The sequence below is a fragment of the Lactuca virosa genome, chromosome 1, assembly GCF_052849685.1.
Source record: "Lactuca virosa cultivar CGN04683 chromosome 1, Lactuca_virosa_CGN04683_v6, whole genome shotgun sequence".
NCBI classification, from domain to species: domain Eukaryota; kingdom Viridiplantae; phylum Streptophyta; class Magnoliopsida; order Asterales; family Asteraceae; genus Lactuca; species Lactuca virosa.
In genome coordinates this window covers 72,125,294-72,144,251 of record NC_136426.1, presented here as the reverse complement: position 1 = coordinate 72,144,251, position 18,958 = coordinate 72,125,294, and positions in this window count along the sequence as shown.

The window sequence follows — 18,958 nt, the reverse complement described above, 5'->3', positions numbered from 1 at the left end:
AAACAACATTTGATGAGACATCCACATATCTTAAAATAATAGTCATTTGCTCTTGGTGACTTATATCGGGAGTACAATCAAGTATTATAGAAAAATATTTTGCATTTTTTATCTTTTTAATAATCATAGATTTTATTTCTGAAGAAAGCAAAAGAATTAATTCATTTTGTATCCTATGCCCAAGATAATGTTTATGGATACCAATTTCATATGTAATACGTTGTATATGATCATAAAAAACCATGTCAAATTCATCCAACATTTCAAATAATCCTAAAAAATTTCCATTGTTATCTTCATACAACTTCTCATTAGTACCACGAAAAGCAAGATTATGTTTAACAAGAAATTTCACAATAGATATAATTGTCAACAAAACTTGTCTCCAATGAACTTTTTCTTTTTCTAATTGTTTTTGAGCTGCATTATCGATAATTTTATTTTTTTGTAATCTTAAACGTAAATCATACCAAGTATTTATATATTTAATATGTTCCATACTTGTTTCATGCTCTTTAATTCTAGTGTTAAGATGTATCAAATCACTAAAACCCTCATTTGCTAATTGACATTTTCCACACCCTTTTCGAAATATTTTACAACAAAAACAAAAAAAATTTATCAATTTTTTTAGAATAAACAAGCCAATCTCTATCACATTTTTCCCCATTTGGTAAAGTTTTTGTAAATATGTTGCAGAAAATCTTCTTAAATATTTATCTTTAGGACCTTTTATAACGGATAAATCCTTTTAAGACCTTTCAATGCTAAAATATTTATCATGTTAGAATCAAGAGCATCCCAATTTCTTGGATCAAATATATCAAAAGTGTGAAAATCAACATTATTATCAACATCAACATCAACATTAGCATTATCATTAACATCAACATTATCATCAACATCAACATTAGCATTATCATTAATATCAACGTTATCATTAACATTATTATTAACATTAGCATCAACATTATCATTATCATCAAGATTAGCTTCATTAACAGTTTGTGTTTCATTTTCCGAAAAGTTTTGTGTTTTTTTTTGTTATAAACTTATCCATAGATCCTGCTTGAGTTTTATTATCTTCTTTAATTTTTTGTTTCTTCTTACGTTTTTCATATCCAGATGCATATTTTTTTAATCTAGGAGGCATTGCAAATTGTATAAAAGAAAGAAACGACCTTTTTTGTGATTTGTAGATTTCTTCTTGGTTCTAGAATTTCAACACTTCAAATCAACAAGAAAGCCAGAAAGGGTATCAAAACTGTAAAAAAAACATAATCCAAATTCCAAACAGCATGATATATTTCAATATCAGAAACCAAAATCAGAAACAAATTCAGAAACCTGAAATCAAAAAAGAAACCAGAATTTGCTTGTACCTTCAAAATTTAGAAACTAATTTCCTCACTTCCTTGTTTCTTCTGAGTTCTGTCTTACGAATTTAGAATCAGAAACCACCTTCAAACTTAGAAACGGATTTAGAAATTTAGAAAGCAGAATATGAGAAGAAAAAAAATCTGATTAGAATTTAGAAATATAAAACTAAACACTTATTATTAACAATTAACAAATAAGAAATCCATGAAAAAAATAAGAAATGCCTTAATGTTACCTTCTAATTTCGAAAGTCTAAACCTCAAGCAAATTGTTGTATGTAGATTGTTTCTAATTTCAAAAATTGAAACATTTTGATTTCGAATTCGAAACCTCTGAATCTTTGATTGTGAAGTAATATCGTTGCTTGAAGGGCTTGAAGCCTTGACTTGCTTCAGAGTTTTGAGAAGAAATAAAGAAGAAGTAAGATTATGTTGATTGCTCGTAGTGATTGGAATCGATGGATAAAACATAAAATAAGCAATCAAAAGATCAATAATACCGTTGCTCTGTAATGAATGCCCCATGCTTGCAGCGTAATCAGTGAAGAACCCAAACGTTTTTTTCCCCAAAATTTCTTCCCGCTCGGCCGCTCCTTTCTTGCTTGCGTGCAGTCGACGAATGAAAAGAATAACCTTTTTTTTTGTTTTGGGCCATTAAATGAGTATACACTATTAAAAATACTATAAAAAAGTTAGGCCCTATAATTTTTTGGGCCCTGTTCATGGGCACCTGGTGCACATGCCATGGTCCGACCCTGATTATCATGCACAAGTGAAATCGTAATAATCCAATTGTATAAAAATTCTTTTGGGCCTTTCCAACGAGGAAAGAAAGTTACGAAACCTTGCTTGGTTAAGAAAGTAAGGACCACAACAAACCTGTTGGCAATCAGAATACCTGTTTCAGGCATAAGCAACCAATATTTCTTTGGTGCAGGCGATTCAAAGAAATACAATGAAGTCCACAACAAGTATAGTCCACATTAAACGAAAGGATTTCCACTCATCTCTAAACATTAATGTACTCCTCCAATGTTTTCTAATATTTTTTAGTAATATGTCATCTACAAAGTAACCGAGTGACATCGGGGAAAACTTGTTGACATGCGTTCATCAATGTCAATTCCTTGTATGTCGCTATAACGTGTGGGTGCATGCACTTGTCTAGTGTGTACTTTAGACACATTAACGTCCAATTATATTTTGACACATTAACGCCTAATTAACATGTGGTGTTTTGGACCATAAAGATGAGATTTATGCACCTTGGAGGGTTCTAAGGGATAAAGTTGAAAACTTTATCCATCTACTCTAAAATGGACCTGGACCGAGTGGGAGAATCATTGGAACCGAAGAAAATAACTTAATTCATTAAGTTGTTGAATACCCAATGGCCACGACGTGGCAAAGGCCACGACGACGTGGCGGCCAAGCTGGTCACGACTACTTTGTTGTATCGACACCACGACGTGGCGATCAGTCTGTTGACTTTTGGCTTTGACTAGGGTTTGACCAAATTTGACCAAGGGGTATTTTGGGCATGTTGATATTACATTTAAGATGGGCCATGATTTGATTAATAGGTGTCGGGTAGAGCCGGTATTCAGAGCAAGGAGTTATTCAACTTTTGTTTGGACTGAGAGGTGAGTTTTCCTCACTATATTTGTAGGTCGAAGGCACCAATGCCGGTCCACTAGATTATGTATCCTAGTTATAGGATAGTACTATGCTAGTATATGACTAATTAGTAAATCTGTATGATTATATGTATTTGTTGGTTCTGTGTTTATGTTTATCTGTTACATATGTCGACATATTATGGTTGGGTTGAGGCGGTCCTGCTTTTTGCTGAAGGCCAAGACACGCGTGGCGGTCCGGATAGGCTGTAGGCTCTGCAGGGCGGTCCAGATAGCCTGTAGGCCCTGCGAGGCGGTCCAGTCGCTGAATGCTCATATTTGCATGCTATTGTTTGTTGTGTTGTGTGATGGTACTTTGGGGGAACTCACTAAGCTTTGGCTTATAGTTTCAGTTTATTGTTTCAGGTACTTCATAGGATCGTGGGAAAGATAAGGCATGATCGTGCACATCTTCCTGTTTTTATGACACTTGATATTGGGATACTCTGATTTTGAATAATACTTTTGAAACCATGGTTTTGTAAACACTTTATGGATGAAATGGGTTGTTTTTGGAAAGTTTAAATTTCTATGATTTTTTTGAGATGTTACAATTTTAACAATTGATAATGGCGTTATTGGGGTTCTTTCAACAAACAGAGACACCCACATCAGAGGTGAAGACTTTGACTAAGGTTGTGTTTGGCGCGCCACAACTAGCCTAAAGGAACATAGAGTACTTCATCAAACTAATAAAAAAGAAGCACGAAAAAGACATAAGTAAAGACAACATAATTAAGATTAGAGATTTTACCTGAATGCATGTTTTGATTAATATTATTCTAAATTAAGATTTTATATAAAAGAATGGAAGTCTTTAATTTACATAGTTAGTGGTAGTATTAATTTGAATCAAGTTTCAATGTAAAGTTATGTTAATGTTGTTACTATTATATGAGAATCAAGATGTAACTTTTTATGTCATAAATGAAAATGAAAATGAAAGAACTTGCAATTTATTTCATAGTTCTAAAAAATGTCTAAATATTTGAGGAACAAAATATACCCAAACTAATTAGAAAAGGTTTTATACCTAAACGTTCTAAACAGAAAACTAACAAAATTGAAGTTTTATGACGAATTTTTTTCTATTTAATATAAACTACTCCGTATATAAATTAATATAAATTATTCGTAATGATCGTTTTCCTTTGAATTGTTCTCCTTTTATTAATTATCATAAATTGATTATGGTTACCAAAATTATGACATTGTTGTATCATTTATGTCCTATTTATGCTAAAACCTAAAAAAGGTATAAAATGCATAAATTTTAAAGTTTTGACTTTTGAATTTGGGTGTCTAAGGGGTCAATATAGCATTATCCTATATAAATATTGGTATTATGTGCTATGTGGCATATTAAATGAATTTAATTAAAAAAAACCAGAAAATGACATGTAGACTTAAATTTATTTAAAAAAATAAAAAAAATTACATGTGGCAAATTCAATAAGAAGATGCCATTTCGAAAAAAAATGATATTTATTTATTATGGTAGATTATTATTATTGAACATTTTTATTATGTTTAAAAAATATTAATATGTTCGTATATTGAATATTAATGTTTGTTTGACAACTAAATTGGCATCGTAGGTTATTTTTGGTATCGCTTGATTTTTTTTTTCTGACCAACATAAAAATAATCTCCAAATCCAAACACACAGACATCCATTTTGTTGTTGGAATCGACCAAAAAACAATTTTTGTTGGGTTTATTTATTTAGATATGGGTTTTTTTGTTCAAATATGCATCTTTGTGTGTGTGTTTTTTAAGAAACCATATATGTAGGCATGGCAAAAAAACCGGTTCACAAACCGAACCGGTCACTGAACCGAAAACCGGTTTATACCCGAACCGGTTCACCTATGAACCGAACCGCCGGTTTATACCAATTCACATTTCCAACCGTTGGGACCGGTTTCGAACCGGTTTATTACAAACCGGTTTTTTGTGTTCAAGATTTATGGCCGTTTTTTTGTCCTATACTAACGGCTATATAGTCGTTTAAGGCTGTTAGACACTCGATTTTGGATCCCCTTTGGCCATATTCACCAATACTTGATAGTATAAATAGCTATTAGATGTTTTGGCTTAACCAAACCTCAAAAACCCTCTCTTAGTTCAAAAAACGCTCTTAATTCAAACAATGGATTCGACTTCCGTTGGTGTTGGAGATTCATCAAACAATCTTACCGTTGTTAGTATCAAAGAAACAAGTAGAAATCCGACTATTTGGTGCAATTTTGATTTGTGTGTAATGTCGAGCAGTCCAAAAAAAGTGCGATGTAAGAAATGTGCTGCCTTTTTCAATGAAGATAGGAATTCGACATTGAAAACTCATATGACCAAGAGATGCCTCGCGGTGAAATTTGGGTTGGGACATAATCAAACAACAATGGCGAATGATACAACATTGTGGAGTTACGATTTGGCTAAAGTTCAGGATAGGATGACGAAGTTTGTGATTCAAGAATGCTTGTCTTTTGACCACTTTGACAACAAACGATTGACTTCACTCATCCAAGATACTCTCCAACCACGATATTGTCATGTGATTCGTACTTCTATTAGACATGATTGTATTGAAATGTGGAAACTTCCAAAAAATAAAATGATTTTAGGATTTCAATCTTTAGAAACTAGTGTGAATTTAACTCGTGATGTTTGGACGGCTCCTCACGGTTCACCGGATGCGTACCTTTGTGTTACCGCTCATTGGATTAATCCAACTAATTGGGTAATGATGAAGCGTACGATTGCGTTTGAATTGTTTGAGTATCTGCACATCGGTAGAAATTTATTTAAAATTTTATATTGTATGATCAAAACTTATAAACTTGAAGGAAATATTTTTTCTATATATTTTGATAATGCTTCAAACAACACTGTCGCAGTTGGACAACTAAAACTAAAATATAAACCAATTTGCGATGATGTTTTTTTTTCATAGTCGATGTGTTGCACATATCATTAATTTGGTTGTGCAAGATGGACTAACTAGCATTGAAACTAAAGTATAAACCAATTTTCGATTCTAGCCGCTATGGCCCGTGATCTACTAAGCTCCCAAGCTTCTACGATAGCTTCGGAATCGGCTTTTTCTGTCAGTGGCAGAGTTATATCACCAAGAAGAACATAAACTCACCCCTTTGTCGGTGGAAGTGTGCATTTGCTTGAAATGCTACCTTGATGGCGTGGAACGGATATAAGACATTGAAGTACTAGAAGACACATCGTTGCATGCCGAAGCACGAGTACATGAAGAAGAAGTAGTGATGGGAATGTCGGTGCCTCTCACCCTAGAAGAGCTCGAGTATGAGAGAGGATTGCGCAACGGCATGGCGGATGACGAATAAATACAACGACTACGAACTTGGAATGAAGACTACGACGACAACAATGTGTTGATTCAAGTTTAAGATGTATTACTTTGACATTTTGGATGTTTTATATTTTTATGTTTGAAGATGTATTAGTTTGACAATTTGGATGTTTTGTGTTTTTATGTTTGAAGTTGTATTATGTATTTCGAATATAAAAAACAAAAAAAAAATGAAAAAAATGGTTGAAAATTGCTCCAAAAAAATGTGTTGATTCAAGTTGAACAATTTTGTGCATACATTATGTTTTTCTTCATATACACAAACATCAAATTTAAAACCAAAAAAATTAAAAAACATCAAAAAGTATGTGTATTATTAAACAAGAAACAAAAGAATATATATATATATATATATATATATATATATATATATATATATATATATATATATATATATATATATATATATATATAGGGTGAGGTTCAATAGAGAACCATAATTAACCAATGAACCAAGGAACCAATCTTTTTTTTCAATTTTTAGAACTTATTTTTTATCAAAAAAAAAACTAAAAATACAGAAATTCATAACTTTTTATCTTTTTTCCAATGATATCAAATTCGATTTTTTTTACGTCAAATTCACAATGTGAATCTTTGAAAATTCACAATGTGAATCCGGATTCACACGGTGAATCCGAAAAATATGTTTCACATTCACAATGTTAATATATGAATTTAGATATTTTTAGATTTTTTTTTCGATAAAGAATAAGCTCTAAAATTGAAAAAAAGATTTGGTTCCTTGAAGAACCAATAATTATGGTTTTCTATTAAACTTTTCTATATATATATATATATATATATATATATATATATATATATATATATATATATATATATATATATATATATATATATATATACACGTGCAAGTCTGGTTTCTTATTCTTGGAAAGTTTGAGCCATTAAAGCATCTAAATAAGATGGTGCATGCATTATTAAGTAATAACTCACCTTGAGTTGCACTAGTCCCCTTCACTTCCAAGGTTGTTTTATTGCCTAAAGTCACCTAATGATAAACATACATGGGTTAATTAGTTCGTAATAACACCTTAATTACTCTAAATATTTTTAATATTAAATATACCATTTTAGTCTTCTCACATCATCCTTAAGATCAAATGAAACCATATGAGAAAGCTAAACCTGATTTGTAAAAGTTATAAAAAATACATTTACCCACCAACTAGAGCTATAAACGAACCGAACGAACAAGAACGGAGTTTTTCATGTTCGTTCGTTTAAGTTAGCCTAATAAACACGAACGGATAAACGAACAAGTTTTCATATTCACGTTTGTTCGTTTAACAAATTATATTGTTCATGTTCGTTTGTTTATGTTCGTTAACATTCTAAACGAACATAAAAATTACGTGTTTGTCCTTTATTTTAATTAATATATAATAGTCTCAAGACTTTTCTTAAATAAAGTCGGTGGCTAATATTTATTGTCTCATTCGCAGCCCCATTCTTGCATTAATATATATATATATATATATATATATATATATGGTCCGATTCTGATGAGGACTCGTGAGGACACCTTAAAAAATTGAAAAAAAATCTAAAAAAATACAAATCATAAAATCGAGCATAGTACTATATCCGAGAGAAAAAAAAATTGGAAAAAAATTGCATCATTAAAATTGAATATTAATCATTAAAATTGAATCATGGATCATAAAAACTGAATCATTGATCATAAAAATGATCAATGCTTCAATTTTAATGATCAAAAAAAAAATTCCAATTTTTTTTTCTCTCCGATGTAATACTATGCTCGATTTTATGATTTGTGTTTTTTTAGATTTTTTTCAATTTTTAAGGTGTCCTCACGAGTCTTCTCTTTAAAAAGAGTCATCACCCGATCTTATCTCTCTCTCTCTGTGTGTATATATATATATATATATATATATATATATATATATATATATATATATATATATATATATCAATATTGAATATTTTTAGAATGTTTAAAAAGATATATCATTACTCTATTAAGACCATCTCCAACTTAGTCTCATTTTCCCTCAAAAAATGAAGTAAAAAATAGGGTAAATGGGTCCATTTTTTACCGCATTTTTACCACCAAAAAATATATTCCATTCTTCTAACTTATATAAATTGTCAAACATACCCTTCTATTAATTGGTTTTAACAAATATATAATCTATATTTTTTTCATTACAATAATATTAAATAAATAATATTATATTTATAACACTTAATTATAAGCTTTTGTAAAATACGTTGTCGTGTTTTAAAATTTCAATGTGTATTTAAATTTTAATATGAATTTGATAAACAAAAAACAAACTTTATATTTATAATTAATTAATATAATTTAATATATAACACAATATTATAAGTATTAGATATTACATTTAAATCATAGTTAGTAGATAAAAATAAACTAGAAATGTATAAATATATAACAAGAGAGACTAAAAAGAACACTCAAAGTTTATCCCCATTTTGGGGGAAATTAATAGTATAACACCAAATATGGTGATATACTATTCATTTCCCCCAAAATAGGGGAATAAATGGGGTAGGGTTGGAGATGAATGAGGGAAGAAATGAAAGAAATAATGGAAAATGGGAGTGGGTTGGAGATGCTTTGAGGTAGACAAAGTCGTTTCCAGGCTGATAAATGACCGACAATACCGCCAATGTAAATTTAATCTCTCTACTTTCTCTCCCTTCTTCGCCCATTTTTTTTTCTTTTAAATTCCATTTACCATCTAAATACTCTTTTATATCATTTTGAAACCACACCTCTTCTCCCATTCCATTCCAATTCTTTTAAATTTCATTATCACTTTCTGTAATTTAAAATCAATTACATAGAAGGTCTCAACATGAAGTAGGGGAACAATTTTGGATCATTTTAAGTAGTTACTTAGGGGTTTGGATAGTTCAACACATCAAATTTCTTCCGGATAGTATGATATGCGGGAAAAAAATAAAAGAGTTTAACGTTATTTTCACACACAATATGAATACCCGGGAGCCCGAAGTTTCCGGTGAAGAAGTCTTAAACACCACAAAAAAATATCACCATTTTTTTTAAATTTAATGTTTTTAGTTGGATTTAATTTGTCATTTTGGATTTTAATATACCCTTTTAGTATTTTAAGTATTTTTTTTCGTTTTAACTATCTTTGTATGATTTAATCTACCTTTTGTTGTAACACGCTTTTTTAATTAAATGCTAATTTTATTTTTATTATAATACTTTTTATAGTTTTAAATTAGTAAAAAAATTAATTTAAAAAATAAAAACTAAAATAAAATTAGTGATTGGGATGAATGAGAAAAATGAGTTTTCAATTTTCATATGTTGTGGGATGAGATGGATAAATAGTGAGCTGAAAAGATAGAAAAGTTGAGGTAACAATGAAGTAACAAATAGAACAAATTAAACGAATGGTCCTTTAGCTTTACAGTTTTTCCCTGAGTTGGTCCTTACGATACTTTTTTCCCTGAGATGGTCCTCAAGGAGAAAACCTTGCATGCGAAAGGCCCCTGTGACTAACTCTGATAACAGATTCAGTTAAGTTTTGTTAAATGACAAAAATACCCTTAATTTTATGCATACAAATGGTCCTTACGACTCTCTCTCTGCCGATCTCTCTCTCTCTCTCTCTCTCTCTCTCCCATCTCACTCTCTAATGTATGGATAAATGAACAATGTTTGGCTGATAAAGTCAAAATTGGATCCACAAGCGTTTCTCCTCCCTTCAATCTCCTTCAACAGTCGACCACGCCCATTGTTGGAATCGGCCAAGGAAGTCGCCGCTGCTATCTAATTCCAGTACTCCACCACTGTAATCACCAACGACTACCACCGTTGCAACAACCAACGACCACCGCCGCTGCAATTTTTGGGGAAAACCATTTTTTGAATCTCGTTTTTAAACCAATTTACGATACTGTCAAGGCCGAGGTAGTGAACATCACCACATTCTAATTTGCAGAATTACGATGATATCATCGAGTACTTCTGGAGGAGAAGGTGTTTCGAGAAATTAAAGTGGCCTATAGACATTAGGAGCAATTTCTTCACAACAACAAGCAAAGGGAAGTGGGTAGGGAGCAATTTCTTCGATAAGCTCTGGACTATGTTGTGTTTGTTTCTATAAGCTATCATCATCGTTGCTTGGAGGGATCCAAACCATCCTCCATAGAAGGAATTAAAGAACAAAGACACCCCTCTCTCTCTTGTACATCTCTTATACGTCTCTTTCTCTCTCTTCATGATTCAGTTACTTCTTGCAAATAACACCAATGATATAACCCACTTAAGATCTTCTAGACCTCACACATGTCACATATGAATGGTACCAATTCTTTGCTAACAACAACAGGTTTGCAGTAGGCCTTTTATGCCTTCTAGTTGTATTAATCTATCTCATGCACACACAAATCAGGTACTCAATCTACTCTTCATTCGCAGGTGCAACAGTTAGCCTTTTATGGCTTTCAGTTTTTCGCAAGTGCAATGCAGTTCAATCTTATGCCTGAAGAATAGTCGTTGAACACAAGAGGGACTTTTCCCCTCGATTTCTGGATTTTGTGTGTGCTGTCGATTATAGAGTGTGTGTTGGTTCATATGTGTTGAATTTGAACCTAGATCTTCACCGGGTTCATCATTGCGTATGTTGAATCAGGAAGAGGGGGAAAGAGACGTACGAGAGAGAGAGAGAGAGGAGTTCTTCTGTGTTGAATCTAAACCCAATATCGTCATTTAGTTCATCCCAAAATCTTCATCGAGTTTATCTGTGTGTGTGTGTGTGATGAATCATGGAGAGAGGGAGAGAGAGAGAGTCGTAAGGACCATTTGTGTACATAAAATAAATGGTACTTTTGTCATTTCACAAAACTTAACTGAATCTATTAACAGAGTTGGTCACAGGGGCCTTTCGTGTGCAAGGTTTGCTCCTTGAGGACCATATCAGGGAAAAAGTTTCGTAAGGACCAACTTAGGGAAAAACTGTAAAGCTAAAGGACCATTCGTGTAATTTGTTCTAACAAATAAGTTGGAATGAATGAAAAAGATGAACACTCTCTATCCTTATAGTTTTATGATGCCATACCCAAAATTTTAAAAGAGAAAAATATAAAATAAAAGTTAAAACATGTGTTAAAAAGCGTAATCTTTTAAAAAGTAGTAAAGATAGGGGTTCATGTGTATTTCCTATGAATGAGAGAACTTGTTTTGTAAAAGGGATAATGTTTTAAAATGTAACATATTTTTTTTTATTTGTACACATTTGTTCACTGAGTTTTTCTTTTATCCACATTTACCCATTTGAATTTGTTTAAACTGTACACATTCAATTTTTATGATCGGCTACTCCACGTAAACCGAGAAAAATAACTTAATAGTGTAATATATTTTTCAGTTTATGCACATTTAGTCTTTAAGGTTTTTTTTTGTTGCAAATGAAGTCCTTGTTGTTTTTTGTATACATTGAGTCCTTATGACTGATTTCTTCAGGTTTTGCTCACGACTTCTTACGTGTGACAATCATTAATGAGATGTTCAGGGTTGCTGGTGCGTATGGCCACCGCGGCCTCTACTTTTGGGTCCTTCGATCTTGTGGTTTGGCTTAGATTTTGTCTTATGAACGTCGTAACTTCTTCATACGGTCTCGAGGTTTAACGATCTTTATTTCCACATGTTCTTATTTGAGTCAACTACAACTTCTATTTAGATTACTCTCGTTATAAATTAATATATTTTTGCTTACGATCTTTATATCCATGTGCTTTTTATGAATGTATGTATGAACGTTTTTTTTAAGTATAAATATATTACTTTGTAATAGGAGTAATCTAATCGAATGTTGTAGTAGACTCAAATACGAACCCTTGGATATAAAGATTGTTAAAATTCGAGCTCATATGAAGAAGTTGCGACATTCATAACACAAGACCTAAGCCAAACCACAAGTCCAAAACAACCAAGCAGTTGTGGTTGTGGTGACCATACGCACCAGCAGCCCTGAACACCTCATTAATAATTGTCTTACGTAAGATGTCGTATGCAAAACCTGAAGAAACCGTTCATATAGACTGAATATGTACAAAAATAACAAGAACTTATTTTTCAACAAAAAAACTTAAGAAATAAATGTGTATAAACTGATAAATATATTACCCTATCAAGACATTTTTCCTGACTTACCTGGATTAGCCGATCATAATGACTAAATGTGTACAGTTTAAACAAATTGAAGGGTAAATATGGACGGAAAAAAAAACTCAGTGACCAAATATATACAAATCAAGAAGGGAAATCTCCAATAAAGTCCCAAAATTTTGGCTCACTTCACGTTTTATTCTCAATTTGTTTTTTTTTTCCAAAAAGTCATAAAAACCGGCAAAAGTTTACATTTTGACCTTTCTCGACCGGTTAGAACCGGTAACAAATTAATTTGGGACTATTTCGTAAACTGACCCAAAATATTGAGACTTTTCTAAAAAAAAACTTTATTATTATTATTATTATTATTATTATTATTATTATTATTATTATTATTATTATTTTATTAAAAATGTAAATAAGTATATTATTTTTTAAATTATTATTAATATTATTAAACAAATACATACAAAAATACTATGTAATAATAATAATAATAATAATAATAATAATGATGATGATAACGAATTTAGAAAAGAGAAATTAAGTAATCTAACCACTTGGTATGAAATGTGTTTTCTGAACCAAGAAAATATACTTTTTTTTATTGATTCTAGACAAAAATTTTGGATTTCGAAAAAAGAACCCCGCGAATTTCAATAATAATTCTGAATTTCGAAGAAGAATTCTGAATTTTCGAGAAAAAAAATCATTTTTTACTTAAATTTAACAAACATAGTAATGCAAATTATATACGATGTTAGTGAGTAAAATTAGACATTTTATTGATAAATGATGACATTAAATATTTTAAAACATAGCATTTGGAATAAAAAAAATACTTTGAAAATTAAAAAAAAAATACATTGAAATTTGAACAGTATTCCGAAGATAATGGTTATTTTTCAAAAACTGAAAAAGATTGTTATTTTCTTTGAAAACCTTATTTTATAATGGTTAAATTACTTAATTTATCTTTAAAAAATAATATATTTATAATAATAATAATAATAAGAGTTTTTTTGCAGAAAAATCCCAGTATATTAGGTCAGTTTATGAAATAGTCTCAAACTAATTTGTTACGAGTTCTAACCGGTAGAAAAGGGTCAGAATGCAACTTTTTGCTGGTTTTTAAGATTTTTTTGTAAAAAAAAATTAGTTTGGGATGAAAATGTAAACTAGATTTTGTGGGACTTTAGTGGAGATTTTCTAATAAAAAAATGTTATCTTTTTAAGTTATTATTAAAAAAAACACGCACAAAACCATTGGAATGCAATGGTTGGAGTATGACTTAAAATAATAAATTGAACTCCTAGGTCTATGATTCAACAAAGGGTTAATGACTTAGGAGGGTAATTAGGTTTTCACTTTGTCCGTATTACGTCACTAAGGTTTTTTTGTGCGTATTAGACCAATATGGTTGTTATTACTGTTTAGAAATAGTCATTTTTACCGGTTTCTTCCTGTTTAGCTTAGTTGCGAGCTTACGTGTCCGGTGGCATGCCTATAACCACCCCATCGCCTCTACCTCAAACATTGTCCCATATTTCTTGTGCCCTAAATTGAAGAGTTGAAGAAGAACAGAAAAAAGATGTCGCAAGCCTCCATCGCCTCCACCTCAAACAACCGAATCATGTGCTACTGTGGGCTCCCGAGTTGGATTCGAGTCTCCACGACACCACAAAATCCGGGGAAAAGGTTCAGAACATGCCCTAATTCGTTGGTAATGGCCAATTTTGAAGATTGAAGCTTTTCTCTCTTTAAATCTCTGTTATAAGTGTGTAAGTTATGATATTTATCCTAAAGCTTTTGTGACATCCCCAATTTCACGGCCAGAAAAGACCGATTTAATTTATGCTTTTAAAATAATTTCAGAGTAATCATTTGATTAAAAGTGTTGCGGAATTTGTTCCCAGATAAACATGATAACTATGTTATCAAATCATTTCCGAAGAAATGTATTTTATTCACTTAAACCATTGGGATGTCATTGTCAATACAAAAACATAAGCATAAACAAAACTTACATTCATTTACACTAGTGATCTACTTCTCTTTTAATCTCTCAGTGTAAAGCAACTTCGTATCGATACATGTGATACAAATAAACTGAGTGGGTCAGGCTTGGGAGCCTGGTGAGCATATAGGGTTTTCAACCCACAATAAAAAACAACTATCACAAGGGACCTAGCCTAAGGATTATCACTAGGGGTGACAACATTGCTTTGGGGGTTCCTCAGCAAGTTATGTCAAATAAAACAAACATCGGGGTGACAACTTTGCTTTCCCTCAGCAAGTTATGTCAAACAAGACATCCTAACATAAAACAACCTATAAAGTGACAACATTGCTTCCCTCTGCAATTTATGTCAAATAAGACATGAAGTCACATCGTTACCATGTGCTAAGCCCATAGCTCTTATTTATCGACAGTATTTCCCATGGGAGTCCCCCCCCCCCCCCCCCGCAATACATGTCAGTGGGTTTTCCATATGCTAAGTCCATAGCTCTTATTCATCGACGGTATTTCCCATGGGTGTCCCCCCCCCCCCCCCCCCCCCGCAATACATGTCAATGGGTTTTCCATACAGCTGATGAACATACTAAGGGGTTTACCCAGTCACACATGCACTAAAGGCAATCATGAGGGGAATAGAGTACAACGAATGAACACTCAAGTTCATTAACACCTACAGGTTGCGGGCCTGCTAATGTTTCCCACTGGACTGCCTAGAACAGTCCATGGTTGTCATCCCTACTCTGCTGAATGACGGGGGTCAACGTTTGGGTAAGGGCTTTTCTCATATTGCACCACTCACGCCAATGTTTGGGTAAAAGCTTTTCCCATATTTCATCACTCACTCTCAACTCATGATCTATATCACTGATCATCTCATCTATCCAACTCACCTTTCATCACACACCCACTATTTAACTCATGATCTATATCACTAACTCATGAAGCTAGTCTGATCACTTCATAAAAGAACAAAGACTCCAAAGCTCTTCCAAATAAAAGTATAGGGAAAATACTGATAAAGTACTCCCGTACGCTCCCGTACCCCGACACGTAATAGTGTCAAAAGGAAGAACTAATGGATGAACACATAGTTCAAAAACACCTAATGAACATATAGTTCAAGAACACTTTATGAACATATAGTTCAAACATACGTACCGATTACAAGTCTACTAACGTTCCACTGGACTATCTAAAATAGTCTGTGGCCGTTGTCTATACTCTGCTAGATGACTAGATCATCTTAAACATCGATACCTCTCATCACTTTTATTTCATCACACATCATCTAATTCATCTACCCATGTTTTACCCAACACATTTGTAGATAAAAATATATATACAGTTTAAAACTTGTATAAAACATCTATTCAACAGTCACCTTAATTAAATAATCAATATAATTACACATAGCACGTATGTTAAAGAAAATACTTCATATATATGTGTAAGGTGAAAGTAACTACACACTCACCTGATTTAATGAAAATCGGGCAGCAATTCGTTTCCTAAAACGATCGTTTCTAATACAACCGGGAGTTTTATTGAGAAACCGGACTCTGCGAGGGTCGGGCTTCGAAACCGAAAGAATAAATTTCCCGGGCTTCTCGGGCACTCCGGGACGTGTTCCGGGCGTTGGAAATGATCTCGGGGCATCGGGGGAGGTCAAAATGCTAAAAATATGAGTTTAAGGGTGAAAAAGGGCAAAATCCCAAAGTTACCTGGGAAGTCTCGCAACCCTCTATTTATAGGGGGAAGCTTCTGATCGGACGGCTGAGAAGCCTCCAGGTGGCGAAGATCCGAAGCTCGCAGGACATGGGCTCGCACGAGGCTGCGCATGCGAAGGCTTCGCTGGCAGTTCCTGATTGGACCGAAGTCCGGGGCCGAAGTGGGTGGCGCGTGGCTCCTGCGAAGGCTCGGACGGATGAGTCACTACACACGCGTCGGATGCGAGGCTCGCCACCGAGACACACGCGTCGGACTCTCGGCTGCGCACGTGTCACTCCTCAGATGCTTCCATGGCTTCGGATGACTCAGCATACTTCGGACACGTGGCACTCATTCAGCGAAGGTGACGTGGCCGAAGCCACCTATGCGAAATTTCTCGGTTTTCGCGCCAAAACTTCTAAAATCCATAACTTTCGCATACGAGCTCCGTTTTTGACGTTCTTTATATGCACGCGTAGGTAAAATTACGCTCTACAACTTCTTTTTAGACTTCGTTGGCTAATTTTGACTTTAATTTTTAAATTATTATTTTTAACAGACCGGGACAGGAAATCTGTTAAAAATTCATTACTTCTTCATCCGACATCCGTTTTCATCAGACTTTTTACCGTTGTGCTACTAATGACGAGACCTTCGATTCTCGTTTAGGTCGTGTCGGCTAAAAATCACTCGATCTAAAATTCGAGTTTTTAGCTGTCTACTGCTACGCTGAAACTTCGAAAAATCATAACTTCCTCATACGAAGTCAGATTTTGGCGTTCTTTTTATCGAACTTCTCGGTTTAACGAACACTACGAGTTTCGTTTAGATCACTAAGGCTAAAAAATAGTTTATCAAAAACTCACTTTTTACGACATTCGGCCCCGTGCCGGTTTTGTCGTGAAACTTCGACATGTCATAACTTCTTCGTTATAACTCGGATTTCGGTATTCTTTATATATCTGTAATCCTTGTCACGCCCACTTCAAGTTTCTTAATAAATATCGGCTTTATCTAATATTTAATTTTGACGCTAATTTTTATTCTTAATTAATTAAACCCTAATAATTAAGCATAAAACACATAATTCACATAAAATTCACTTAATTCCTTTTCATTTCTTCAAAATGAGTTACAAAGGTTAACCTAGACCATTATGTCAATATTAATGCCTAGCCTAGAAACACGTGCGTTACAACTTTGTTCTTTTTCATTGTTTTATAGAGAGCAGGGAGAAAGTGTGGAACCCTTTCCTTGATAGCTTCAATTAAACCCTGTAGAATTTACAATATTAAGTAATAATTAAACTATAAAGTTAAGAGTAAACATGAGTAGTACCTTGTGTCCATCTGATATAAGAGTAAGCCCATTTCCATTGCCTCTGTCAATATCATCCATGAGTAGATCAAGAAATTATTTCCAAGTTTCTTTGTTCTCATCAGTTACAACAGCCCAAGCTAGGGGGAACATGTTGTTATTGGCATCCCTACCCACGGCAGCTAAGAGTTCACCCTTGCAAATTCCTTTGAGAAAGCATCCATCAATCCCAATGATTTGTCTACACCCTTCTACCCAACCATCTCTTACACCTTTAAAGCATACATACAACCGTTTGAACATTAGAATTCCATCAAGGGTATGGTCAACTTCCATATTCACAGTTGATCCTGGATTAGCTCTTTTGATTTCTATGCCATAGTCCCACAACCTACTATAATGCTCTTTTAGAGTGCCTTCTATCTCAGACAATGCAAACTTTTTTGCATTTCTACATTGTCCAATGCTAACTATGATGTTGTATGTGCCTGAGATTTGAGCTTTCATCATCCTCAAACTAAGCCTGGGGTTTTCCAGAAGTACATTGAAATATTGTTTCCCTATCCACTTGTAAGTCACTAAGCCTAATTTAAAAACTCGACCACAATTATGACTTGATTTAAGTGACTTAATCTGAAAAGTCCTTTCCTCTTGTATCCAAGAAGCCCACAACCGAAAAGGACATGTAGGTTCTTTATCTTTGCAACACTTCACTAGAAGTCTGTTTTATCATTCTTTTCATACCACAAATCATAACCATGCTTAACAACATAGTTGGTAAGACATTGTTTAAGTTCAGTAGGATTGGTGAATTTCATACCTAACATGTAACACCGTAAATTTCCAAACAAAATTTTCATTTTAAATTCATATAATTCTCATAACGCATTTCACAAAATCTCATTTATTTAGTTTACAAAACGCATCTCCATATTGTTTGATTAATAATCGAGGATCCTCAAAACATAACTCTTTCTCTGGTGTGTACAATCGAGCCGTTGCCTTCCCTCGATCCTGAGAAAAACCTGAAACACATAACACATAACACGGTAAACACGAAGCTTAGTGAGTTCCCCAAAATAACCCACACATCTTAGTAGCCTCTCATGGCTATACTCAGATAAGACCCTCCGGTCAATGTGTCTCAGTGGAACCCTCCGGTCCCAGAACTCAGGAGGACCCTCCGGTCCTAACTCAATAAACTCATAAATAGAATACTCAGCATAAATCACAGAGACATAATGCAGAATATCACAACATACAAATAAGCACATAAAACATCTCAGTCACACAAGGATACCACTCATGGTAAG